The sequence below is a fragment of the Macaca fascicularis genome, chromosome X (assembly GCF_037993035.2).
Source record: "Macaca fascicularis isolate 582-1 chromosome X, T2T-MFA8v1.1".
NCBI lineage: Eukaryota > Metazoa > Chordata > Mammalia > Primates > Cercopithecidae > Macaca > Macaca fascicularis.
In genome coordinates this window covers 135415440-135443402 of record NC_088395.1, presented here as the reverse complement: position 1 = coordinate 135443402, position 27963 = coordinate 135415440, and the positions used below count along the sequence as shown (strand labels likewise).

General features: G+C 39.5%; 1 long non-coding RNA gene across 1 annotated transcript in view; it reads left to right on the top strand.

Annotated features, from left to right (window-relative positions):
• LOC107128559 (uncharacterized) overlaps nt 1–26161 on the top strand; it is a 294024-nt gene extending 267863 nt beyond the window's left edge. Inside the window, exon 4 of the long non-coding RNA XR_010584328.2 lies at nt 26043–26161. This is a non-coding gene — a long non-coding RNA (uncharacterized lncRNA). The remainder of the gene's footprint in view (nt 1–26042) is intronic.
• Nucleotides 26162–27963: the final 1802 nt, after the last annotated feature.

Genomic DNA, 27963 nt, shown 5'->3' with positions numbered 1-27963 from the left:
CGCAAAGAATATATATAAATGTCTAAGAAGCACGTGAAAAGATGCTCAACATCATTAGCAGTCAAAGTAATGCAATGTAAGACCACAATGAGAAATTGCTTCATGTCCACTAGGTGGCTACAGTAGAAGAGGCAGATACTAACAAGTGTTGACGAGGATTTGAAGACATTGGAATTCTCAATCATTCCAGGGTAGGAATGTGAAATGGTGCAGCCGTTTTGGAAAACAGCTTGAAAGTTCCTCAAAAAGTTAAACGTAGCGTTACCCTATGACCCAGAAATTCCACTCCTAGGTGTATGCCCAAGATAAATGCAAGTCCATGTCCACACAAAAACATGTACATGAATGTTCATAGCAGCATTAGTCATAATAGCCACAAAACTGGAAACAATTCAAATGTCCAACAATGAATGGATAGATAAAATGTGCTATATGTATACAGTGGAATATTGTTTGGCCATAGAAAAACATGATGAATGTTAAAACATGGATGAACCTTGAAAACTTACGCAAAATGAAAGAAGCTAAACACAAAAGGCTACATATTGTATGATTACATGTATATAAAATGTGCGGAGCATAAATTTACAGAAAGAGAGGTTATTGTTTTCTAGGGTCTGGGAGGAGTAAAGAGGTGGGGAGTAACTGCTAATGAGTATGGAATTCTTTTGTAGGGGGTAATAAAAATGTTCTGGAATTAGACAGCAGTAATGCTTTCACAATCTTGTGCAAAAACACTAACGCATACACTTAAAATGGTGAATGTGGCCAAGTGTGGTGGCTCATGCCTGTAATCCCAGCACTTTGGGAGGCTGAGGTGGGCGGATCACTTGAACCCAGGAGTTTGAGATCAGCCCGGCCAACATGGCAAAACCCCGTCTCTACTAAAAATACAAAAAATTAGCCAGGCGTTGTGGTGGGATCCTGTAATCCCAGATACTCAGGATGCTGAGGCAGGGGTATCACTTGAACCCTGGAGATGGAGTTTGCAGTGAGTCGAGATCATGCCACTGCACTCCAACCTGGGAGACAGAGACTCTGTCTCAAAAAAAAAAAAAAATTAAAAGGTGAATTTTATGGTAGTGAATTATATCTCAATAAAAGTGATTTAAAAGTATATCGCCTTATCTGTGAGATCTTAGGCAAGTCACTCAAGCTTTCTTTATCTTGGTTTTTTCTTTTGTTAAATAAAGGAGAAAACAATTTCTGCCCTTTCTACCATGCAAGGGTAGGATGAAGATCAACTGTGATAAAATTTGTAAAGCATAAAAGGCTTTACAAATTCAAAGGCTTGTTTATTGTATGTTTCTAATTTGTCTCCATTGCTTGTGGGTGGGTACTTGTCTGTCACCTGCCACTACTGAATCTGGAAGATCTGTGTGTAGTTAGGTTTGGGATTATGAGGCTTAAAAAGCCAACGATTTCATTTTCTTATTATGCCTTGTTCCCTCACCCCTCTACCCCCAAGTTTTTACACATACACATTTCCAGCTCAGTAATAAGGAAAGTCCTGTTTTCTTCCTTCCCAAAGGGGAAATGCAAGAAATTGCATTAAAATGCATGGCAAGCTTTTAAGAAACTTGATTTTAGGATGGAAAAAATAAATACAGCCCACAGTTGAAAGCACAACAGGGGGGCCAGCAAAGTGGCTACGTGACTAATCTCCCTTTTTGTGTTAGAGCCTCACTTTTTCATACTGTTCAAGTTGTTTTAGATCAAATAATGGGCAATAAACCCTTCCAAATTGTTGTGTTGTTAATTCTGCCTTTCTGATCGAAGCCAGTAGGCTGGGATGTGGGTGGAACCTGGCACTCCTAACAGAAGCACAGTCAAATGTAGTTGAAAGATGTGTCTATACACACATATAGACACATGCAAACTTGTGCACATGTGTCTTCCTTTATTTTATTTGATTGTGCCATTTGTGTATAACTCCTCAGGGTATAAATCAGTTTAACATTAATTAAAATGTATGAAGCCTCATAAAATGGTATTAAAATGCCAGGCTTCAGTTGCCACCCCTTTAGAAAAGGTCTATAAAAACGATAAATCTTGCCCTGCTCATCTTTTTCACCCTGTCTTTTTTATATTCATTCATACATACACAGATCTCACAAACCCCTTTTCTGCTGCACTTTGCTTGAGTCTCTACAATAGCTCCCTGTTGCTCTCTGGGTCACTCTGAGTGCTTCAGACTGGTTTTTATAGCCTGCAATAAATTGATCCTACCTCGGCTTCCCAAGCCTGCCTCTTTTTGCTCCCCAGCAAAGATCCTCCACTTCGGGTCTGCATCCTCACTGCTTCCTGCCCACTCTATGCTTATTCTTCCCTTCCTACTCCTCATGGCTTATCTGTAGCTTTCCAATTTTTTTCTAAATTTTTCTTCCTTTGCCTTTATGAAGGCCCTTGGTAATACTTTAGCTCATAATAATCTCTGTTTTCACTGAGCTCTTATAGCACCTAAAGTCTCTGACAAGTCGTCTTAACCACGGTGTTGCAATACTAGTTATGAAATGTGTTTTAATTTGGTACAGATAATTATATATATTATTTAAGTGGCTATCACATGTATATATACACACACGTGTATATATGTGTGTGTATATATATCGCATATACACACATGTATATATATACACACGTATATACACGCATATATATACGCACACATAAAGTGCTGGAATACACACGTGTATGTGTGTATATATATGTGTGATAGCCACTTAAATTATATATATTCAAATTGATTAGTCCTATAATAGTCAAGTCTTTCAATCACCCATATTCAGATAGGTGTGATATCTTGGGTAGGGGAGAAAGGCTGAGATTATTAGAATTCTGGATACTATTGTATGATTATCTTAAGCATGTGAAGATTCATTCATACATTTATTCAATAAATATTTACTGAGCACCTACACTGTTTCAAGTATAGGAAACATTATTCATTATATGTGTTGTAGTGGGGAACAAGGTTGAGAACTGCCGTCTTATACCACACAATTTAGCCCCGACTATATATTGTCGGATATTTCTCCCTAATTTTTCCTTGGGGTTAAGTTTTGTTTCACCAGCCCCAGCTGAGGACTTTTGAAGTCAGTGAAGACTATTTTAACCCTCTGTAGCAACTAGTACAACAATGGCACGTTGTGGATGCTTAATAAGAATCAGTGATTGATTAAAATATTGTTCATGAGAAACAAAGATTTTGGGAAAATTGAAGCACACATGAGAAGTCAGAGAAGCTCATATTCATATCTGTCCACTTAAAATTATATGCTATTAAGTTGTCATCATCTCAGGCTTTATTTCAATTTTTCATCCTCTACCTGAAATTACACTAATTAATGAATGGATTGTAAGTCTGGATGTTCTAGGGTGTTTGATTATTTATTTTTTTATGCATCTAAAATTTGATAGCTTAAGAATTTAAAATATATATTTAGAAAATAGAATGAATGTAGGCAGGAAAGGGATTTTAAAATAACGTGTATAATTTGCTAGTAATTGGAATTGGATTACAAAATAGAATCAGAGAATTTCAGAGCTAGAAGGGACTTTAACAAAAATCTAGTCCAAACCACTTATTTTACAGATGAGGAAATTGAGGTCCAGTCAGGGTAAGGACTTTCTCAAGGTCACACAATCTGAGAAAACAAATGAATGTTCTCAGTTATCTGGATGCACATGTACTGCTCCAGTACCCTGGTTTTATTTGTTAAGAATGGCAAAAGCATAGAAAGGTAAAATGAATGTATGTCTATTACCTGGGAAATAGCCTGCAAAATGACAAAGCTGACACACTCATTGACATAGTAAATTGTAAGTGGCTTAAAGAAATTTGTTAACAATTTTTCCAGCCAAATGGTGCAAAATGAGGAAAGACAATAAATAATCCTGAAATGATCAATGTCGTGATGGTCTCCTGAAAAGGACAAGGACTAACTAATCCCATGCTCCTCACTTAATTACACTTAATCACAATTGTTTCCTAAACTTCCAGCATGATTTCAGAATACACGAACAAGGAAGTGTTTAAAATAAGAAAGTATGCCATTCTAGGCCAGGCATGGTGGCTCACACCTGTAATCCCAGCACTTTGGGAGGCCCAGGCGGGCGGATTACTTGGATCCAGGAGCTTTAAGACCAGACTGGCCAACATGGCAAAACCCCATCTCTACTAAAAATAAAAAAATTAGCCAGACATGGTGGTGGGGGGCTGTAATCCTAGCTACTTGGGAGGCTGAGGCAGGAAGGATTGCTTGAATCCAGGAGGTGGAGGTTACAGTGATTGCAGTGAGTCAAGATTCTGCCACTGCGCTCCGGCCTGGGCGACAGAGCAAGACTCTGTAAGTATGCCATTCTTATGGTTTTCAGCATAGTTCTATTTCAGCTCTTTTTTTTTTTTTTTTTACATCATCCCTTCAAACTTCAGCACAAAAGTATTCTTGTCGTCATTATCTGGTTGATAATTATTTATCTTTTTACTTATAGCCTATCTTCCACATATATATTGTACTGTACAATTTCGCTACAACAATGTTTACTAAAGAGTAGCTTTTAGTGTTAAGTGAACTAGAATTGTTCCTTATTTTAATTTTTTTTTTTTTTTTTTTTTGAGACAGAGTCTCTCTCTGTCACCCAGGCCGGAGTGTAGTGGCATGATCTCGGCTCACTGCAACCTCTGCCTCCCAGGTTCAAGCAATTCTCCTGCCTCAGTCTCCCGAGTAGCTGGGACTACAGGTGTACATCACCACGGCTGGTTAATTTTTGTATATTTAGTAGAGACGGGGTTTCACCATGTTGGCCATGCTGATCTCAAACTCCTGACATCATGAGCCACCCGCCTCGGCCTCCCAAAGTGCTGGAATTACAGGCGTGAGCCACTGCACCCGGCCTTCTGTATTTTAATATTTTGTGATTACATACATGAATCATATTATTTAGTAGAAAATCTGTTACCAACGGGCTCTCCCTTTGAGGTGCTTATGCTCATCAGAGAAACTTTCAGAGCTGGAATGGACCTTAGAGAACCCCCAGTGCACCATTTCCTTGAGCGTCAGGGTGCGCTCCTTGGAATACTATCTCTGGACTATGACCAGTGAAAAGGAGTTACTTGATCAATTAAGTTTTGGAGACACATAGCATAGTCTGTTTCCTTCAGAGAGGTTTCCAATCTAAGTGAGTACACTTTAGGGCTCTGAGAAGCATTGTAATAAGAAACCTGCTTAATTCCATCCAATGTTAACCCTCATCTTTGCATAACACTAATATTCTAGCAAACAAGATTTTTGATGAATACACTTTGGGAGATAAACTGATTTAGGCAATCTCCCTTTTTACTGATTAGAAAACCAAGGATTTGTGAGGGAAAGTGACTTACCCAGGGTTGCTAGCTCCTTTGTAGCAGAGCTGCGATTATATGTCAATTTTTGTTGCTGGGTGCAATACACTTTGGAGGGTATAATTAGTGAAGTGTATGATATTGAGGATAACAGGACAAAGTGTTAGTGCATTTCTATTCTACCCCCTTTACTTCCCTTTTTATTTGCCACAGATTGCTTTCTCATGACATTTTTCTCTAAAGCAGTTACAATGAAATCTATCATAAATGCCTTTTGGTTCTTTAACTTTTCTCATCAATGTTATAGGTAATAAACTCTGATATGCCTCATGGTTATGTAATTTCCCTAATTCTTCATGTGGCTAGATACTTCTCACCCTTCAGATCTCAGCCTAAATGCTACCTCTTCAGTGAGACCTCCTCTAACCACTATAAGTTATCCTTTCCCCTCCCATACCAGTATTCTCAATTGCAGCCCTACGTTCCTTTCGTTTATGGCACTGCACAGTTGTATCTCAGCTGTTTTACTCACCATGTGCCCTCAACACAATGCCTGACCCATAGGTGATGCTCAATAAAAGTATTTAGTGAATAAATGAATGAGTAAAACAAGGAAACAAAACTCCCTGTTGACAGTTTCCAATAGATAAAAATGCCTCCCTTTACCTTCCTAGAACCCCTGAATTCTTTATAACTTTTGGTTTGTTGGAAGATTCACTGGGTAATTTGTGGGATTCCTGATCCATCAATGTGACAAAAATTGCCTGCATATTCTACCCCTGGACCCATTTCTCCGCAAGTCAAATAACACCATTTATCTCCTCCATTAAATGAAGGATATGATACAATATCCCCAAAAAGAGCGTTTTAGGATTTCCAGAAGTTTAGTGGGGAGATTTAGTGGAAACATTTGCCACAAAGGTAACAGACAAAAGACAGGCCTCCAGCACAGAATTAAGAGATACTTTGATCGATACGGTAGATTAGGTTATTATTCAAAAACATCTTCTTCCTCCTCTCAACCCCAGAGGATAAGTACATCTTCCAGTCCCTTGACTTTGAACACTTACCTTGGCCAATGGGATAATAACAGATGTGATGTAAGCAGAGACATGAAATACGCTTGTGTAGTTGAGCTTGGTCTCTTGTGTCTCTGCTATCTCCATAAGAAGAGCTGCATCTTCAGCCTGGGATCCAGAATAAATATATGTAAGCAGATTTCAGCTTGTCCTTTAACAAGGAGCTAAGCCCAGATGGACATGCAGCCTGAAGTAGAAGTGCTGGCCAAGCCAAACCCAGCCTAGATCAGCCAACCTCTTGCCAATCTGCAGATTAATGAATGACAATGAAAGATGTTCTTTAAAACACTGAGTTTGAGGTGGTTTTAATTTTTTTTTCTTTACTAGCAATAGCTGACTGATACAATTTACTTCTGTTCAATCACCCTAATTTTACCAGGGTGTTTCAGGTATTTTGGGGTACTTCATTATGATCTCTTTGAGAAAACACTTGCCAATGTCTTTCTAGTCTATGGAGAGACCCACTTTTGCTGTATGTTTTGATAAGACAGCTTATCAATTTAGTTGATGACCAGGATTAGAGAGGTGGGATGGAACTAAACTGATCTTTTTTTTTTTTTTTTTTTTTTTTTTTTTTTTGACAGAGTCTCACTCTGTCGCCCGGGTTGGAATATAGTGGCATGATCTTGGCTCACAGCAACCTCTGCCTCCCGGGTTCAAGCAATTCTCATGCCTCAGCCTCCTGAGTAGCTGGGATTACAGGCGCGTGCCACCATGTCCAGCTAATTTTTGTATTTTTAGTAGCGACAGGGTTTCACCATGTTGGCCAGGCTGGTATTGAACTCCTGAGCTCAAGCGATCCTCCTGCCTTGGCCTCCCAAAGTGCTGGGATTACAGGCATGAGTCACCGTGCCCGGCCTAAATTGATCTTGATAAGAAAGGGGAAGAAAGTTGAATGAAGATGGGAACAAGAAAGGAAGAAACTGGCAAATTGGCAGCTAGTTGTTGAAGAGGAACTTTGGGAGATAAATGCCTTCTGAGGATTTTGATTAGTTGTTTGCTGTTTGATGTTAACTTTTTCCTCCTCCTCACTACACAATCGTTAGTACGATTTACATTGTCCACTGCTGCTTTATAGAGTGTTTATCTTTTAATGTCATGTAGTTTGGATTTGTGGTTGACATGGCAGTTCCATAGGCTATCCAAAGGCCTAGGTTTTTAACACCTAGGTTATAACTGTCAAACTATGAAAGCATTGGGGTGTATCTATACAATCCAGGAAGGGGGACCACTCGAGTATAGAAAATGGTTCTTCACAAACTAACGACAACATCGTAAGTGCTAAGTGCTCACAGGTGTTCATTGTTTTTCTTCCACTGACCACTTTTCCTCTCTCTTTTCTCTCTTCTGCCCAGATTTGGGTTAGTATTTGAGAGATACCATGAAGACTCCTCCTGCTCTTAACTAAATATTAACCACTGGTCTGTCCTTGTGCCTGAAACTCCAATATTAGAGGTTTATTCATTTGGATTCAGGCATAATGTGCTCTAAAATACAATTAATTAGTATATAGTGGGCACTTGATAAACATTTGCTCACTGAATAAACACTTTAGTAAGAATTTTCTTATAAGAGAAGTGCATTAGATGGGCATTTTTTTTTATGGGGATAGAATACAATAGAATTATTTTATTTTGTTTTATTTCGTTTTGGATTATGAAATTAGTTGGGCATGGTAGCTCCTGCCTATAGTCCCAGCACTTTGGGAGACTGAGGCAGGAAGAGCGCTTGAGCTCAGGAGTTTAAGACCAGCCTGGGCAACATAGTGAGACCCTGTCTCTACAAAATTATTTTAAACATTAGCTGGGCATGGTGGTACATGCCTGTAGTTCCAGCTACTGGGGAGGCTAAGGCAAGAGGATCGCCTGAACCCAGGAGGTTAAGGCTGCAGTAAGCCATGATCTCACCACTGTACTCCAGCCTGGGTGACAGAATGAGACCCTGTCTCAAAAAACAAAACAAAACAAAAAAGGGATTATAAACTATTTCAACCAGGTGTGGTGGCTCGAACCTGTAATCCCAGCACTTTGGGAGGCCAAGGCGGGAGGATCACTTGAGCTCAGCAGTTTAAGACCAGCCTGGGTAACATAGTGAGACCATCTCTCTACAAAAAATAAAAAAAAACTGCTGATCTGAGGTGGGAGGAGTGCTCAAGCCAGGGAGGTCAAGGCTACAGTGAGCCGTGATTGTGTCACTGCACTCTAGCCTGGGTGACAGAGTGAGACCTTGTCTCAAAATAAAAAGAAAAAAAGAAAGAAAGAAAATGAAACATTTCAAACAGAAAAGTATAAAGAGTAACTTAATGAGCACCCATGATCCATAACCCAAAGTTAATAAAGCTAATGTCTTGCATTTTTGTAAAAAAATAAACCGCTAGAGAGTTGTAGCCCCCCTTGTACTCTACCCTTCACTGATTACATTGTTCTCCTCTTTCTCCTTAGGGGTAACCTATATCTTGTAGTTGATGTGTGTGCTTCCTATGCATGTTAGTGTATTTAAAACCACATATTAACATATACTATATCATATTACGACATAATATATGTAAATATATATGCAGACAATATATAATATTATTGTTGTTTTTGAAGTTTATATATATTGTTGATTCCCACATATCTAGATCCTTCATTTTACTTGCTGTCTTGTCTTACACTATATGACTATTAAACAATGTACTTAGTTCTCTTTTCATGAATGCTTAGATTGTCTCCTATTACAATACTGTGCAACATCCTTGAATATGCTACTTATTCATGTGTGCAAAAGTTTTCTAATATAAATGACTACAAGTGGAACTACTGGGCCTTAGGGAAGGTACATCTTCAAATACACTAAATACTGCCAAATTGCACTCCCATGTCATGTCCCTAAGTATATTTCCACAGCTAGTGTATGAAATTCCTCTTTTCTCTGTTTTCTTGACAGTGCTCTGCATTGTCAGTCTTCGCATTTTGCCAGAGGTAGAAATGGTACCTTGCTGTTTTAATGTGTATTATCTTGATAAGTATTGATATTGACCATATTTTCATATTTGTATTGGGAATTGGTATTTCCTCTTTTGTGAAATGCCTGTTGAAGTCTTTTACCCATTTTCCTATTATTTCTCTTGTAGATTTGTAGAAATTCATATATATTCTGGATCTCTATTTTTTGTCAGTCATATACAATGTAAATCCAATCAAAAGTTTGTTTTTTATTGTGTTTATGATGTATTTTGTAGTACAAAAGTTTTAAGTTTTCATGTAGTGAAACCTATCGATTTTTAAATTTATAGCTTATGTGTTTGAGTTTTAAGGAAGCCTAAGCATACTGAATACCTGAGAGAAAAGAGGACTAAATGGGCAAATGATGGAGAATGGAAACAAACTTCCCCTTCATTCTCCTTTTTCTCTCTTTCTTCTCCCATCATCTCTCCCCTTTTCTCCATCCTGAAATTAATGCCTCTATCAAAAAAATGAGGCTGCTTTCTGCTGTGATTTGTTCAATTTTACATCAAGATGTCTTTGGCTCTGGTCTGCTGGGCTGCTTTCTTCAATATCTTCTCATCTATTTCGTATCACTAATAAATGGCAGTGGAGACAAGTGGTTTGTGACTTTAGGGATAAAAATGAATAAATACACCTCAGAATTGAAATAATTGTGCCCAATGAGCTACTTCATATAATAAATAAGTAACAAGCAACAGATCTCATTTGGCGAATCTCTATTGTTTTTTAGTGAAGGAAGACTTTTTAAACAATCATTTTCTAAACCTTTATTACTTTAAATCACTACTGCAGCAACACAGTGCCATCTCCATCAACCTCTTCACAATCTAATCAAAATAATTGTAACTTGGGCAGGGGATCAGTGGAGGACTACGAAAACAGAAGAGCAATGTTGCAGCAAGCTTTTTCAGACTCCCACTAATTCTTCCTCATTGCCTCCACCCTCCACCACACATTGCAGCCTGAATTATTTAGTTACTGAAATCAATCCATTTTTCTCTGTTCAGTGGTTGGACAATAAAAGTAAGATTTACTGCAGCAAGTGAATAATAAAAAACGAATTAGCTGAAAACAAACAAAAAGCTGCTTACGTGGCAATCTTCTGTGTTAATCAAAACCTCGAGGACAGGTCGAGTGGATCAATAGTTGACTACAAGATGAAAAGAAGCAAAGCTTCCATGAGGGTGGGAGAAGAGGGAGATCTGGGGGTAAAAAAAGAAAGGCCTGAGGGCTGGGTTCATCAAAAGTGGCCAATGACAGTTTCATCAGTCCTTTGGTGGGCCCTGGATGTTTGAGAAATGACAGTGTTTTCTATGCACACATCAAAGTTCAGCTTGATTGTCTCATATGGGGAAGAAGGCCATCTGTCAGTATTCTCCAAATAATCTACATAATTGACTTTCAAACAAGCCTGAAAGAAACGAGCATTTATCACCCTAATTGTGGCAGGCGTTGTGCGTGTCACTGCCATTTTATCAAGATAATGGTGAAAGGCGCCCGGATTTCTTCTCTCCTGTCTTCTTCCAGATTTCTTTCAATTTGTATATTTAGTTACATTCTCCTTTGAGACCAAATTCAGAAAAATGTGAGATAGGCTGACTGGACCTAGAGCAGGGGGAAATTTTGCTTGCCTTTTGACAAACCCTGGATTCAGCCACCAGCCACCTGCCACCCTCCACCCTGCTCCTAGGGACTCAGCACTGTCTTAGTTAGTAGAAGAGAAACACCAAAAATTTCTGTACAAGGATGGACTACTGAGAAGCTCAATTCTGTAAACCTGGATCCCTTAAGTAGAAAAAGCAGGGCTTGAACTTCTCTTCAGGTTTTGGTGATGGGACAAGGAAGAGACATCCTCAGAACTAGCTTCTCTTGAGCTTCCAGCCCAAGCAAAATGGGCTAACTGGACCCCAGCACAAAGTGGAATATGTTAAGCGATGATGTCCTCATTCCTGTAGATCCAGGGTGGGACTGAGGGGGGTGCTGAGATTATCATGAAGTCCTCTCCTCCTCCTCCTCCTCCTCCTCCTCCTCCTCCTCCTCCTCCTCCTCCTCCTCCTCCTCCTCCTCCTCCTCCTCCTCCTCCTCCTCCTCCTCCTCCTCCTCCTCCTTCTTCTTCTTCTTCTTCTTCTTCTTCTTCTTCTTCTTCTTCTTCTTCTTTTAACACAATTACGGTCAAAACTAGAAGAGATCATCTCTTCTACAAATGAATCTAGCAACTCATATCTGTAGGAAATTGCTGCTCTACAAAACATATGTTTAAAAACGCATGTTAACTCTAGGATCTTCCCACAAATTCAAGATCCGGGACAATTCTGCCTTGAACAGACTTTTGTAATTTTCAAGGCAAAGGCCACTTTTTTCCTTTACCTTTCCAAATTCTGTGAACTGTGCTTCTTCATCAGGCTAGCTTTAGACATCCCCATCTTTCCTGTGTGTACATTGGGACAATAAAGACCTAGCATTGCCCAATATATGGCAGGTAGGAGCAGAGAGCAAATTGCTAAACTGGGGTTAAGTCGAAACTATATCTTTTAGAGGATTGTAGCCACAGAAGAAACGGAAGTATGTTTAGGTTTCCCAAGAATGTTTGAAAATGTGTGTTTGTCTGTCAGTAGCCAGATTTCTCTATAGATAGGTAAGTTAATCAGTAATCCATTAAAGGGGTGGTAGAAAGTGAGGCAAGGCTCTTGTTAACGAATAAGCCATTGAGAACAAAAATATGAATGAAAACAGTAGTCACATATCTGAGAATCATTCTCCTTCCTTGTAATCTTGAACCAGTTTTTGGTCGTAGGTATGGTGTACATATTTGAGCATATACACATAATAGCTCTCTATAAACATGACAATTTTCCAGTGTTGAAAGAGGGAAATATATAAGGCTTGAGTCATGGATATAAGACATTCTTTTTTACTTGTCCAGTTAAACTCCACTACTGAACTGTCTTTTCTGCTCTGTTTTCTCTCTGGTGCACACAGCATGTGGCGTTCTGTATTCTGATTAGAGAGTGGGATACAACAGCAGCATCCGGGCTGAATGGGGCAGGGAAAGTCCAACTGGTGCAACCAGTTATGATAGGCAGTGGAATTCAGCGATCTAGTAAGGAAATGAAGGTAAAACAAAAGCTGGGATAGAGAGGCAGATACATTTGTTTCCCTTGGCATGGCTGTCTCTATGCTGTAGTTCTTACTCAGTATGTTACGGTACAGTGGTATCCTTGAAGCCTTCCCAGTTCCATGATGAAATTTTAATCATTATGTAGATTGTATTTATGCCACAATTGAGAGATCCTACTTTGAGAGTGATGTGTGCTGCATGAAAGCAGAGCCACGTACAGCCTGCTTGAGGAAGACATAATAGGCATAACATGTCAGCCTGGCATCAAGGAAAAATTGTGTGTGTGTGTTTTGAAACATAGGAAATTTTTTCTTGTGGAAAAAACAGTTTGACTCGAATCACTTAGGGTTGAAGGGCAGTCAAAGGAATATGTAACTATATGTATTTTTATAAACACAGTGTGATACTGAAATACTGTAGTGGGGATTGTATTGTATTTATTGATCACTTGTTTAATGGTGTTGTGAGTCTTTTAATCTCTTCAAGTGTGCTGCCCCGAATGAATGCTAGTTTGTCAGCCCAGATGCAAAAGAGTAAATACTATCTGATTCCTTACATATGATGTTCAAGAATGGGCAAAAACCAATCCATAGTGATAGAGGAATTCACAACAGTGATTGTATGTGTACCTGGAAAGGACTGAAAAGAGACAATAGGAACTTTCTGGAGTGGTAGGAGTAGACTACAACTTGTTCCGAGCGGTAGTTACAGGGGTGTGTACATTTGTCATAACTCACCTAACTGAAAACCTAAAATCTGTGCATGCTATAGTATGTTAATGATCTCTCAATAAAAACTGGCAAATGCATTAAAAAAAAAAATTCCCAGGTCACAGAAATGCTAAGAGGGACTCATACTCTGGCTAATTCAAAGTTTGGCTACTTCAGTTTGATGCTATTTGTCATGGGTTTGTTAGGAGTTCCACGAATAACTTTCTTTTTTTTTTTTTTTAAATTTATTTATTATTATTATACTTTAAGTTGTAGGGTACATGTGCATAACGTACAGGTTTGTTACATATGTATACTTGTGCCATGTTGGTGTGCTGCACCCATCATCTCGTCATTTACATCAGGTATAACTCCCAATGCAATCCCTCCCCCCGCCCCCCTCCCCATGATAGGCCCTGGTGTGTGATGTTCCCCTTCCTGAGTCCAAGTGATCTCATTGTTCAGTTCCCACCTATGAGTGAGAACATGCGGTGTTTGGTTTTCTGTTCTTGTGATAGTTTGCTAAGAATGATGGTTTCCAGCTGCATCCATGTCCCTACAAAGGACTCAAACTCTTCCTTTTTGATGGCTGCATAGTATTCCATGGTGTATATGTGCCACATTTTCTTAATCCAATCTGTCACTGATGGACATTTGGGTTGATTCCAAGTCTTTGCTATTGTGAATAGTGCTGCAATAAACATACGTGTGCATGTGTCTTTATAGCAGCATAATTTATAATCCTTTGGGTATATACCCAGTAATGGGATGGCTGGGTCATATGGTACATCTAGTTCTAGATCCTTGAGGAATCGCCATACTGTTTTCCATAACGGTTAAACTAGTTTACAATCCCACCAACAGTGTAAAAGCGTTCCTATTTCTCCACATCCTATCCAGCACCTGTTGTTTCCTGACTTTTTAATGATCGCCATTCTAACTGGTGTGAGATGGTATCTCATTGTGGTTTTGATTTGCATTTCTCTGATGGCCAGTGATGATGAGCATTTTTTCATGTGTCTGTTGGCTGTATGAATGTCTTCTTTTGAGAAATGTCTGTTCATATCCTTTGCCCACTTTTTGATGGGGTTGTTTGTTTTTTTCTTGTCAATTTGTTTGAGTTCTTTGTAGGTTCTGGATATTAGCCCTTTGTCAGATGAGTAGATTGCAAAAATTTTCTCCCATTCTGTAGGTTGCCTGTTCACTCTGATGGTAGTTTCTTTTGCTGTGCAGAAGCTCTTTAGTTTAATGAGATCCCATTTGTCAATTTTGGCTTTTGCTGCCGTTGCTTTTGGTGTTTTAGACATGAAGTCTTTGCCCATGCCTATGTCCTGAATGGTACTACCTAGGTTTTCCTCTAGGATTTTTATGGTATTAGGTCTAACATTTAAGTCTCTAATCCATCTTGAATTAATTTTCGTATAAGGAGTAAGGAAAGGATCCAGTTTCAGCTTTCTACTTATGGCTAGCCAATTTTCCCAGCACCATTTATTAAATAGGGAATCCTTTCCCCATTTCTTGTTTCTGTCAGGTTTGTCAAAGATCAGATGGCTGTAGATGTGTGGTATTATTTCTGAGGACTCTGTTCTGTTCCATTGGTCTATATCTCTGTTTTGGTACCAGTACCATGCTGTTTTGGTTACTGTAGCCTTGTAGTATAGTTTGAAGTCAGGGAGCATGATGCCTCCAGCTTTGTTCTTTTGACTTAGGATTGTCTTGGAGATGCGGGCTCTTTTTTGGTTCCATATGGACTTTAAAGCAGTTTTTTCCAATTCTGTGAAGAAACTCATTGGTAGCTTGATGGGGATGGCATTGAATCTATAAATTACCTTGGGCAGTATGGCCATTTTCACGATATTGATTCTTCCTATCCATGAGCATGGTATGTTCTTCCATTTGTTTGTGTCCTCTTTTATTTCACTGAGCAGTGGTTTGTAGTTCTCCTTGAAGAGGTCCTTTACATCCCTTGTAAGTTGGATTCCTAGGTATTTGATTCTCTTTGAAGCAATTGTGAATGGAAGTTCATTCCTGATTTGGCTCTCTGTTTGTCTGTTACTGGTGTATAAGAATGCTTGTGATTTTTGCACATTAATTTTGTATCCTGAGACTTTGCTGAAGTTACTTATCAGCTTAAGGAGATTTTGGGCTGAGACAATGGGGTTTTCTAAATATACAATCATGTCATCTGCAAACAGGGACAATTTGACTTCTTCTTTTCCTAACTGAATACCCTTGATTTCTTTCTCTTGCCTAATTGCCCTAGCCAGAACTTCCAACACTATGTTGAATAGGAGTGGTGAGAGAGGGCATCCCTGTCTTGTGCCAGTTTTCCAAGGGAATTTTTCCAGTTTTTGCCCATTCAGTATGATATTGGCTGTGGGTGTGTCATAAATAGCTCTTATTATTTTGAGGTACGTTCCATCAATACCGAATTTATTGGGCGTTTTTTAGCATGAAGGGCTGTTGAATTTTGTCAAAAGCCTTTTCTGCATCTATTGAGATAATCATGTGGTTCTTGTCTTTGGTTCTGTTTATATGCTGGATTATGTTTATTGATTTGCGAATGTTGAACCAGTCTTGCATCCCAGGGATGAAGCCCACTTGATCATGGTGGATAAGCTTTTTGATGTGTTGCTGAATCCGGTTTGCCAGTATTTTATTGAGGATTTTTGCATCGATGTTCATCAGGGATATTGGTCTAAAATTCTCTTTTTTGTTGTGTCTCTGCCAGGCTTTGGTATCAGGATGATGTTGGCCTCATAAAATGAGTTAGGGAGGATTCCCTCTTTTTCTATTGATTGGAATAGTTTCAGAAGGAATGGTACCAACTCCTCCTTGTACCTCTGGTAGAATTCAGCTGTGAATCCATCTGGTCCTGGACTTTTTTTGGTTGGTAGGCTATTAATTATTGCCTCAATTTCAGAGCCTGCTATTGGTCTATTCAGGGATTCAACTTCTTCCTGGTTTAGTCTTGGAAGAGTGTAAGTGTCCAGGAAATTATCCATTTTTTCTAGATTTTCCAGTTTATTTGCGTAGAAGTGTTTATAGTATTCTCTGATGGTAGTTTGCATTTCTGTGGGGTCGGTGGTGATATCCCCTTTATCATTTTTAATTGCGTCGATTTGATTCCTCTCTCTTTTCTTCTTTATTAGTCTTGCTAGTGGTCTGTCAATTTTGTTGATCTTTTCAAAAAACCAACTCCTGGATTCATTGATTTTTTGGAGAGTTTTTTGTGTCTCTATCTCCTTCAGTTCTGCTCTGATCTTAGTTATTTCTTGCCTTCTGCTAGCTTTCGAATGTGTTTGCTCTTGCTTCTCTAGTTCTTTTAATTGCGATGTTAGAGTGTCAATTTTAGATCTTTCCTGCTTTCTCTTGTGGGCATTTAGCGCTATAAATTTCCCTCTACACACTGCTTTAAATGTGTCCCAGAGATTCTGGTATGTTGTATCTTTGTTCTCATTGGTTTCAAAGAACACCTTTATTTCTGCCTTCATTTCGTTATGTACCCAGTAGTCATTCAGGAGCAGGTTGTTCAGTTTCCATGTAGTTGAGTGGTTTTGATTGAGTTTCTTAGTCCTGAGTTCTAGTTTGATTGCACTGTGGTCTGAGAGACAGTTTGTTATAATTTCTGTTCTTGTACATTTGCTGAGGAGTGCTTTACTTCCAATTACGTGGTCAATTTTGGAGTAAGTACGATGTGGTGCTGAGAAGAATGTATATTCTGTTGATTTGGGGTGGAGAGTTCTATAGATGTCTATTAGGTCTGCTTGCTGCAGAGATGAGTTCAATTCCTGGATATCCTTGTTAACTTTCTGTCTCGTTGATCTGTCTAATGTTGACAGTGGAGTGTTGAAGTCTCCCATTATTATTGTATGGGAGTCTAAGTCTCTTTGTAAGTCTCTAAGGACTTGCTTTATGAATCTGGGTGCTCCTGTATTGGGTGCATATATATTTAGGATAGTTAGCTCTTCCTGTTGAATTGATCCCTTTACCATTATGTAATGTCCTTCTTTGTCTCTTTTGATCTTTGATGGTTTAAAATCTGTTTTATCAGAGACTAGTATTGCAACCCCCGCTTTTTTTTGTTCTCCATTTGCTTGGTAAATCTTCCTCCATCCCTTTATTTTGAGCCTATGTATGTCTCTGCGTGTGAGATGGGTCTCCTGAATACAGCAGACTGATGGGTCTTGACTCTTGATCCAGTTTGCCAGTCTGTGTCTTTTAATTGGAGCATTTAGTCCATTTACATTTAAGGTTAAGATTGTTATGTGTGAACTTGATCCTGCCATTATGATATTAACTGGTTATTTTGCTCGTTAGTTGATGCAGTTTCTTCCTAGCCTCGATGGTCTTTACATTTTGGCATGTTTTTGCAATGGCTGGTACAGGTTGTTCCTTTCCATGTTTAGTGCTTCCTTCAGGGTCTCTTGTAAGGCAGGCCTAGTGGTGACAAAATCTCTAAGCATTTGCTTATCTGTAAAGGATTTTATTTCTCCTTCACTTATGAAACTTAGTTTGGCTGGATATGAAATTCTGGGTTTAAAATTCTTTTCTTTAAGAATGTTGAATATTGGCCCCCACTCTCTTCTGGCTTGGAGAGTTTCTGCTGAGAGATCTGCTGTTAGTCTGATGGGCTTCCCTTTGTGGGTAACCCGACCTTTCTCTCTGGCTGCCCTTCAGATTTTTTCCTTCATTTCAACTTTGGTGAATCTGGCAATTATGTGTCTTGGAGTTGCTCTTCTCGAGGAGTATCTTTGTGGCGTTCTCTGTATTTCCTGGATTTGAATGTTGGCCTGCCCTACTAGGTTGGGGAAGTTCTCCTGGATGATATCCTGAAGAGTGTTTTCCAACTTGGTTCCATTTTCCCCCTCACTTTCAGGCACCCCAATCAGACGTAGATTTGGTCTTTTTACATAATCCCATACTTCTTGCAGGCTTTGTTCATTTCTTTTTCTTCTTTTTCCTTTTGGTTTCTCTTCTCGCTTCATTTCATTCATTTGATCCTCAATCGCTGATACTCTTTCTTCCAGTTGATCGAGTCGGTTACTGAAGCTTGTGCATTTGTCACGTATTTCTCGTGTCATGGTTTTCATCTCTTTCATTTCGTTTAGGACCTTCTCTGCATTAATTACTCTAGCCATCAATTCTTCCACTTTTTTTTCAAGATTTTTAGTTTCTTTGCGCTGGGTACGTAATTCCTCCTTTAGCTCTGAGAAATTTGATGGACTGAAGCCTTCTTCTCTCATCTCGTCAAAGTCATTCTCCGTCCAGCTTTGATCCGTTGCTGGCGATGAGCTGCGCTCCTTTGCCGGGGGAGATGCGCTCTTATTTTTTGAATTTCCAGCTTTTCTGCCCTGCTTTTTCCCCATCTTTGTGGTTTTATCTGCCTCTGGTCTTTGATGATGGTGATGTACTGATGGGGTTTTGGTGTAGGTGTCCTTCCTGTTTGATAGTTTTCCTTCTAACAGTCAGGACCCTCAGCTGTAGGTCTGTTGGAGATTGCTCGAGGTCCACTCCAGACCCTGTTTGCCTGGGTATCAGCAGCAGAGGCTGCAGAAGATAGAATATTTCTGAACAGCAAGTGTACCTGTCTGATTCTTGCTTTGGAAGCTTCCTCTCAGGGGTGTACTCCACCCTGTGAGGTGTGGGGTGTCAGACTGCCCCTAGTGGGGGATGTCTCCCAGTTAGGCTACTCAGGGGTCAGGGACCCACTTGAGCAGGGAGTCTGTCCCTTCTCAGATCTCAACCTCCGTGTTGGGAGATCCACTGCTCTCTTCAAAGCTGTCAGACAGAGTCGTTTGCGTCTGCAGAGGTTTCGGCTGCGTTTGCTATTGCCCTGTCCCCAGAGGTGGAGTCTACAGAGACAGGCAGGTTTCCTTGAGCTGCTGTGAGCTCCACCCAGTTCGAGCTTCCCAGCAGCTTTGTTTACCTACTTAAGCCTCAGCAATGGCGGGCGCCCCTCCTCCAGCCTCGCTGCTGCCTTGCCGGTAGATCACAGACTGCTGTGCTAGCAATGAAGGAGGCTCCGTGGGTGTGGGACCCTCCCGGCCAGGTGTGGGATATGATCTCCTGGTGTGCCTGTTTGCTTAAAGCGCAGTATTGGGGTGGGAGTTACCCGATTTTCCAGGTGTTGTGTGTCTCAGTTCCCCTGGCTAGGAAAAGGGATTCCCTTCCCCCTTGCGCTTCCCAGGTGAGGCGATGCCTCTCCCTGCTTCAGCTCTCGCTGGTCGGGCTGCAGCAGCTGACCAGCACCGATCGTCCGGCACTCCCCAGTGAGATGAACCCAGTACCTCAGTTGAAAATGCAGAAATCACGGGTCTTCTGTGTCACTCGCGCTGGGAGTTGGAGACTGGAGCTGTTCCTATTCGGCCATCTTGCTCCGCCTCCAACTTTCTTTACATACAAAATTCACTTCAAACAGAAGGACATCTCCTTTCATTTCACAGTTGGCAGTATAACTTTTTGTTGTTGCTTTAAGTGATATATTTCCCAAAGTCAGGGTGATTCTGTCTTAAATGTTACCCCATGTGGAACTCACTTCCTCTACAAACCTTTGCTTCTAGTGCTTCTCAGCTGAATGCAGTGCCCTCAGGTCTAGTGAGTGTCGGCTTCATTAATTGTTTCGCCCGCCAGAAGGTCCACCTGTTTCTAATTTATTGCTGTAAATCATCCAGCACCCAATACAGCCTGGTCCACAGGGCAAGGAGGTCAGCCAATGTTTGTTAAATAAAGTGATCATTATATGAATAAAAAGCTATATGTTTAAATAACTAATTAATTAGGATTAGGTCACAGGTTGGTCTCTGCTTTCTAGGAGCTCACAAAAAGGACGTGGACTAGGTGGCTACTTACATGGTGTAATTTGACGTAGCTTGTAAGAGGCTACATCTTATCCCGTGTATTACTCTTATTACCCTATTGCCTGTCTCTCTAACCTGTCTTGAGCTTCTCTATCATAAGTAAACTAGGCAACAAAAGTGGGGACACTTATTCCAGAAGGTCCCAGAAGAAGTACATCTATGCTAGTTTCCCGTAGTCTCTTTCATTCCTCTTCCATTACTGTTCCAGTATGGGTTGACAGTATGAACTACAGGAAATGAAAGAAGTTCTGGACTTCACATATATCCATTCAGTGTCTTAGCATGATGTGGTGTTAAGGTGCTGAGCTAGAGACAGCAGGCCAAGGGAATAATTGGTCCCTTTGGGGTGGTGGAGTAGAGAACGTGCTTCAATGACAGGGACCCCATTTTGAACATTTGCAAGAGGCAAATTTAGAACAAAGAGAATACCTCAAAAGGTGTGGTGTGGATTTCTGAACATAGTTTTTTGGAAAAGTTCAAAGCCATGGCTAAGAAACGACACTGAGTTAATGAGGAGCATTTTCATGCTTAAAGAGCCTCAAATATCTCTAACCTGGGAGATTGACAAGTTACAAGTTGAAGGAAACCAGGTTCTTCTTCATACTCCTCCAGTACACAAAGCTCTGAATACAATAAATACTTGGTTTTGAGCTGGGTTGGTGAATGTTGAAGTGTTTTCTGATGTTGTTGTTGTTGTTTTTAAAGTATGGCTACAGATTGTTGGAGCAGCCGCTCTGTGGAAACCTAGGACCTTGAAGAATAGTTTATTCTTTAAGGCTATTATGAACTTATCCTCCTCATGAGTATCCGGGCTTTCAGCTCCATAAAACCTGCAATAACTGCCATTTTAAGACTTACACCTGGTCATAACACAAAAGATTGATTGGGGCTTCCATCCTATAGGGAGGGAAGACAGCACTTTAAGATGTATGGCCTCCCAATAGATTTTTCATGAGAAAAGCCAAAAATGCTTCTTCAAGATTCATGCAGGCATATGTGGTCAGTGCCCAAGTCTGTAAATAACATACACATTATTTAAAGCTTATATTCTGACCCTTTGAGTCTGCAGTATCCTTATTACAGCCAATACTGTGTTAGAAGGATGAACTATGCTTTTAAAAAATTAGATTGAAATCTTTTAGGGAAAAAAGCACTGCCCCCTTCCCTATATTCTTCCATTTGCTTATCTCTTCGCCCCACTCTCCACCCAGTTCAGGAAAGTTTCTCTTAAATCAGCCTGATACTTTCAAGACTAGCATGGCTGTTGACAGTTTTATGCAACTAATAAAGAAGATTAAAAAATAAACAAACTCTGCAACTTTCCGTATTCTGAAGTCCAATGCAGAGGAAAAAAAAAAACCCTCTTGTGTGGGAAATGTAAAATGCCGCCTTGTTGGAGGGTGCTGGAAATATGATAGGAAAAAAAATGACTTCCATATATCTAAATGACATTTGAAAGAACAAAAATCAAGGGCTGTTAATGTAGCTAGATGTTGGGATTCAGGTAATATGTCCTGTAATTCATTCTGACTGACAGTTGTGAGGAGAAATCAGAGTACGGCTGACCAAAATACCATCCCTTGAAAAAAGCAATGGGACTTCAAAACTGATTCCTCACATATCAACCTGATCTCCCCGAAGGGACTCCTTTCCAGCTAAATGCTGAATTGAATTCCGTACATCACATTTCTTGGTAGAGATTTAGTGCTTTAATTATATTTTTTATGTGTCACAGAACTGTAAATATAAATTATCCTTTTGTTTTCTCTATCTTTAAGGAAGAGCTTAGAAAAATAATAATAATTAAAGGGGTATGTGATTCTTCTTTAAGTCTTCTCATTACTCATGTGGAGGGTACAATGCAAACTGTATTTGTGGCTGCAGAACATTCTGGCCATACCTCCAGGACATCTTAGCAATGACTGGCAAGTCTAAAAGTCATTTGATCAGCTATTTGTTTTGCTTACAGAGATGATGATTGTTTTGATATTTTTCTGTTTCTTCCTGAAATGCTTTGAATTGAGCATTCATTTCTGTATCACACAGATAAATGTTGCTCAGCTACAGCATGGTTGAAGGAAAATCACTGGGAATATTTTTTTTTAATTTCTAAAATATTTCAGTTGGAACATTGTGGCTCAGACTCCAAAAATCTTTTTGACCCAAATGTTGAAATCAATAATATAGGATAATATAGGCAGAGTTAATAATCTAACAGATCTGGACATGTCTTTGCATATTAATACCTCATGGAGTGGAGTGAGATATTTTTAAATCCATTGGCCATTTTAAAGAATCCTCCAATTATATCATGTCAACAGTTGTTTCTCCTACCTATATACAGAGCTACTGGTAATGATGAAGCTTGCCAGAAAGCTGTGCTACCAAAAGACCAACATCCCAGCTTGCATCTGGCTTTGTAGAACATGCCAACAATGCTTAATGTAATGGGTCACATCTGTCAAGTAGGATTACAAATTGTACCTGTAATGCCCTGTAATTAGTAATCCTCAAATGGCTCCAGCTGCTATTTCCCTGAACATTTGCCTTGGTAACATCTCATAGGAAATATGACTTAGAATGAAGACTATTTAGGTCCAAAGGACACTGTAGTGAAATAGGAACATTTTCTTCTAGAAAAAAATCCCTTTTTTTTCTGTCACTCTCACCAAGTTTACTAGAAGGTCTTTCATCCAGAGACCAGTATGGGATATGCTTCAGCTTGCTGAGGAGAGATTTGGCTGTTGACTTTGTTTCAGAGCAAAATTCTCCCACGAATCATGAGAAAAGTAAATATGTCTGTTTTCTGTGTGTTAGGGTGATTTGAGAATGAATGCGAGTCTGTAACTGGAGACTTCCCACTGAGAAGTTGACCTTTTGCTTGTAAAGGAGACTTGCTATTTGGTTGGCTCATGGGTACATCTGCAAATGCTGGCATGCTGGGTTGTGTTTGCAGATCAGAATCCATTACTTGCTGAGACCTAAGATGCAATATGGAAAATGTAGGTTTAAAAAATTATTTCACTAGTTTGACTTTCAGTACACTCTTTTCTGAATTTATTCGAGCGAGTTTCCAGTGAAAATTCACCATCTCATAAATGACTATCTAATAAAAATGAACTAAAACCAGACCCTTAACTTATACCATTCAATAAAAATTTGCTAGGAGGATTAAAATTAAAATATGAAAATGAAACTATAAAATGATGAAAAGAAAATATAGATATTTATTTTATTTATATGCTCTTATAGTAGCAACATATTTGTAAGCATAACTGCAAAGGTATAAATCAGGGAGGAAAAGATTGAGTTGATGCTGCAGAAAGAAACAAACATATTAAACACTTTTTGTATGTTAAAAATCCATGATAAATAAAAATTAAAGGAAAATAGCAAATGAGAAAATGTTTGCAGCAGATATTAAGTATAATTGGTCTACTTAAACAGTTCTTACAAGTTGATTTTAAAAAGATGGAAACTCGAATAGGAAAATGGACAAAGAACATAAATATGTAATTCACAAAGGAAGAAACAAAAATGGCCAATAAATAAATGAAGAAATATTTATTTTCATTAGCAATCAAACAAATGCAAACTAAATCCATCCATCATATTGGCAAATTTACAAAAGATTGATAATAAACTGTGTTAACAAAGGTTTGAGGAAACAGAACTTTCATATACTGGAGTCAGAATGCAAATAGGAAATCTCTTTATGGAGTAACATGAAAATATGTATCTATACCTACCAAAATATGCAATTCTACGTGTAGGAAGTTACCTTCAGGAAATAATTAGAAATGTGTGGAAAGCAGTGGTCATAAAAATGTTCATTGTACCACTGTTCTTAATGGTTTAGAAAATTATAAAAAAAAGACAGTAATAGATTGGTTAAATAAAGTATCTACACTTGTACATTGAAAGATTATGGAGTCTTGTAAAATCATGTTGTAATAGATTATTTTTGACCTGAAAAAGCAACCACAATCTGCGCTGTGTTTAAAAAAATGGTAACACCATGCACAGTGGTTCACACCTGTAATCCCAGCACTTTGGGAGGCCAAGGTAGGAGAACTGCTTGAGCTCAGGCATTCCAGGGCAGCTTGGGCAACAAAATGAGGCCCTGTCTCTACAAAGAATAAAAAATTAGCCAGTTGTGCTGGTGCATGCCTGTTGTCCCAGCTACTTGGGAGGCTGAGGTGGGAGGATCACTGGAGCCAGTAAGGTTGAGGCTGCTGTGAGCTGTCATCATGCTACTGCACTCCAGCCTGGGTAACAGAGCAAGACTCTTTCTAAAAAATAAATAAATAAATAAAACTAAAAAAAGCAATTTACAAAATGGTAAATAGAATAAGATACTGTGTTTTATACACATACACACACACTAAGAAAGAGAGAGTGATTGAGACACAGACATGGACAATTATAGACAAAGATGTAGAGAAGACTAGAAGTAAATATTTCAAAATAGTGTCTTGGGGTGAGAGATAACAGGTATGTGACTTTTTTTTTCTTTTCCCTTGAGATGTATTACTTTTGAGATTGGGAAATAGAAACAATAACAATTACCTATTAAAAAGACACATCAGGCTGGGCACGGTGGCTCACGCCTATAATCCCAGCACTTTGGGAGGCTGAGGCAGGTGGATCACTTGAGGTCAAGAGTTCGAGACCAGCTTGACCAACATGGTGAAACCCCCTCTCTACTAAAAATACAAAAATTAGCTGGGCATGGTGGCACGTGCCTGTAATCCCAGCTACTCAGGAGGCTGAGGTGGGAGGATCACTTGAACCCAGGAGGTGGAGGTTTCAGTGAGCCAAAATCGTGCCATTGCATTCCAACCTGGGTGACAGAGTGGGGCTCCATCTCAAAAAAAGAAGACACATCAGCCCAGTTAGGGATAAGTATTGGCACTGATGGCCTTGCCTTTGGAGCCTCACTGCCAACTTTTTTCGTCCTTCTTTCCTTTTCTTTCTTTATTTAGATAGAGCCTTGCTCTGTTGCCAGGCTGGAGTGCAGTGGCACGATCTTAGCTCACTGCAACCTCCGCCTCTGGGTTCAAGCGATTCTCATGCCTCAGGCTCCCGAGTAGCTGGGATTACAGGCATGCGCCGCCACGCCCAGCTATTTTTTTTGTATTTTTAGTAGAGACGGGGTTTCACCATGTTGGCCAGGATGGTCTCCATCTCCTGACCTCATGATCCGCCTGCCTCGGCCTCCCAAAGTGCTGGGATTACAGGCATGAGCCACCGTGCCCAGCCTCCTTTCTTTAAATCATCATGTCCTACAGACTTCCAGAGTCCTTAGTGTTTTCATTCACTCATCCATTCATTCCTCCATTCAGCAAACATTTCTTGCTTTATACCATGTGCCAGGCTGAGTATTTGTCCCCGGCCAATGCTCCATTCTGTAAACATTTCCTAGTTGTTTCTTGTCTATACTTATTTATCAGTCTGGGGGTCTTTCCCTCAGACCCTGTTAGGTGAATGACTAGTACATTTTTCTAACAAGTTCTCTCTGTGTTAAGTAGATGATCTAGTATGTTACTTGAACTTTAAGGGGGGCCTTAACTGTCTTAACTTAAAATAGTAAGTGTGTGAAAATTGTAGGCAACTTTATGTAGATATATGCCTGCCAGATAATATCACTCTTTCCTTCTCACACATATTCTAACTGGGCAGCATGCCTCCAACTGTGTTCCACCCTGCAAGGCCTGGGCTCCCCATGTTAAGATTAGTTCTCTAATTTGGCAGCTTAAAACAACACAAATATATTATCTTACAGTTCTGGAGGTTAGAGTTCCAGAATGAATTTCACTGGGCTAAAATCAAGGTGCGGGTAGGGCTGGGGTTTTTGTTGTTGTTGTTGTTGTTGTTGGTTTTTTTTTTTTTTTTTTTTTTTGAGGCTTTAGAAGATAATCCACTTATTTGCCTCTTTCAGCTTCTGGAGGACCCTTCATCGCTTGGCTTATGGCCCTCTTCATCCATCTTCAAAGCCAGGAACATTGCATTTACCTGAACATTCATCTATAGTCTCATCTCCCTCTAGCCATAGCCGAGAAATGTTCTTCACTTTGAAGAAACCATATGGGTTGAATTGTGGCCCCTCAAAAGGTATGTCCACATCCTAATCCCCAGGCCTTATGAATGTTACATTGCTTGGAGAAAGGTTCTTTGCAGACGTAATTATACATATTGAGGTGAGAAGATTATCTCAGATTATCGGGCTGGACTCTATATCCAATGAAAAGTGTCTTTATAAAAGAAAAGCCGATAGAGTTTTGAGATGGGAGAGGAAAAGACGCAGAGAAGAGGAGGCAATGTGATCATAGAGGCAGAGATTGGAATAATGCAGCTACAAATCAAGGGACACCCACAGCCACCGGAAGCTGGAAAAGGCTCCCCGGGAGCCTCCAGAGGAGGTGCAGCCCTGCTGACACCTTGATTACAGACTTGTAGCCACCACAAACACAGCCTCAGGCTGTCTTTAATATTTTGCTTGCATCCTTACTTACTTATCTTGGATCTGTATCCTGGATGTCGATGTGGAATAATAGAAAGCACACACACGTGGAGTCAGGCAGACTTCTGCTTAATCTCTCGCTCTTTATTTATTCCCTGTGTATTCCTGGGCAGTTAATTTAACCTCTATGAGCTTATTTTCTCATCTTTAAGACGTGGGTAATCATATGCGCTCCATAGAGTCATTGTGAGGATTAAACTAGATAACATATATAACATGCCTGGTACATAGGAGGCATTTGATGAATGTTGCCTTCCTTTTCCTATCACCCTATAATCTGTGAACCAGTAGTACTCTATAGTCTTGAAGTAGATGGTCTGGTAGAGCAGATATTTTTGTATAGGGACTTTCTAATTTTCCTTCAAATCTCACTGTGTAGGTAGCTTTCTATTGTTTTTTAAATTTCCCTTTATCTATATGAAGGCATGGGTGACACATAAAAATTGTATATAACCACTGTGTAGATAACTTTCTAACCTGATTATACATAAGATTTCCCCTGATGACATTGCATTTTATTTTGAACTATGATTATACCTACACAACATTAAAGTTTCTGGTTGAAAAGGGGAAAGTCCTACCAAAATGGCTGTTTAGGAAAACACACTATAATAACAAATAAACAAATATTTGTACATACTATGTGTTAAGTGTTGTAGACATTAGGGAATGAGATTAACATAGTACTTATGCTTATGGAGTGAGGAAGACTGACCAGTAACTAAACAACTCTAGCACAGTTGTCTCTTGGTATCTATGGGGTATTGACTCCAGGACCCTTGTGGATACCAAAATCCAAGGATGCTCAAGCTCCTGATACAAAATGATGCAGCATTTGCATATAACCTATGTACATCCTCCAGTATACTTTAAATCATTTTTAGATTACTTATACCAAATGCAATGTAAGTCATCTCTAGATTACTTATAATATACCTAATGCAACTTAATTTGAAGGCTCATTTCCATCAGGCTTCAAATGTACTGTAATCATTTGTATTATTTTAAAAAGTCAATTTTCCTGTCTCCTGTTACAGCAAAAACTTGTTAAAAGAATTGTCTCTACTTACTGTCACTATTGTCTCTTCTCTTATTGTTTCTTGAATCCACTCCAGTCACACTTACACCCCTACCACTTCACTGAAATGAAGCAAGGTAAAAACTATATAAATAGTCATTATACTCATTGTTTAAGGAATAATGACAAGAAAAAAAAAGTCTGTACATGTGCAGTACAGATGCGACTATCATAGACCTAACTACATTTTCAATTTGTGGTTGGTTGAATCCATGGATACAGAGGGTATAGTGTGATTGGTGCCATGGTGTGCACAAACAC